Source organism: Theobroma umbraticum, unplaced genomic scaffold (assembly GCF_002168275.2).
Source record: "Theobroma umbraticum cultivar Fairchild unplaced genomic scaffold, ASM216827v3 scaffold_4147.0, whole genome shotgun sequence".
Classification (NCBI taxonomy): Eukaryota; Viridiplantae; Streptophyta; class Magnoliopsida; order Malvales; family Malvaceae; genus Theobroma; species Theobroma umbraticum.
Window position 1 is genome coordinate 4,535 of NW_018397546.1, and position 781 is coordinate 5,315.

The following is a 781-nucleotide window of genomic DNA, read 5'->3' on the forward strand; positions in this document are numbered from 1 at the left end:
CATTGGTAATTGACTCAAAAAGGAAACCTATTTAATTCCACTTAAAAATTGGTCTTAGAATCATGTAAATTAGACAATATATAATTTTAGTTTACTTACAGCTTACTAAAATTATAAATAATAGAGCTTTATAATTATATATTGTAAAGAGTATACTTTTTCCACTTTGTTTCCAGATCTCTAATTTTTAAACATTTTCCTCCTTGACATTGTCAAAACTACTCAACAACCAGGTGATTGTCGTTTCATCAATAAATACTCCTCAATTAATAGCATAAGTTAAAATTTTTAATAGGCTCATCAAGTTAATTAGGATCATTAGTATTATATTTAAAGAAGTCACGTTTATTATATTGATTACCTTAAATACATATATAATGATTTTTTAATTAAATTATAACGTTCATATCATTAAGAATATTAGGGATTTTAATTTGGCCAAAAATGGCAATAAGAAAGACGTGAATATATATTTATATTTATATTTATATATATCCCATGATTAGCTGGATCGACCCATCAAAAGAGGATCCATGGCTTTGAGCGGGGATAAAAATTTTAGATTTTTATTTAGATTAAATGTAATGAATAGTGATAAAAAAATTTTTAAATTTTTTTGAAAAAAGAAGATTCAAACTCGCTTTCTAGATAAAAAATTATACACTAATTAATAAATGTTATGAAATAAATATAAAAGAACAACTATAAGAGAAATATAAGAGAAAATATTTAAGAGGAGAGAAGAAATCTTATTAAAATGTGTATACAAACGAACTAAGAG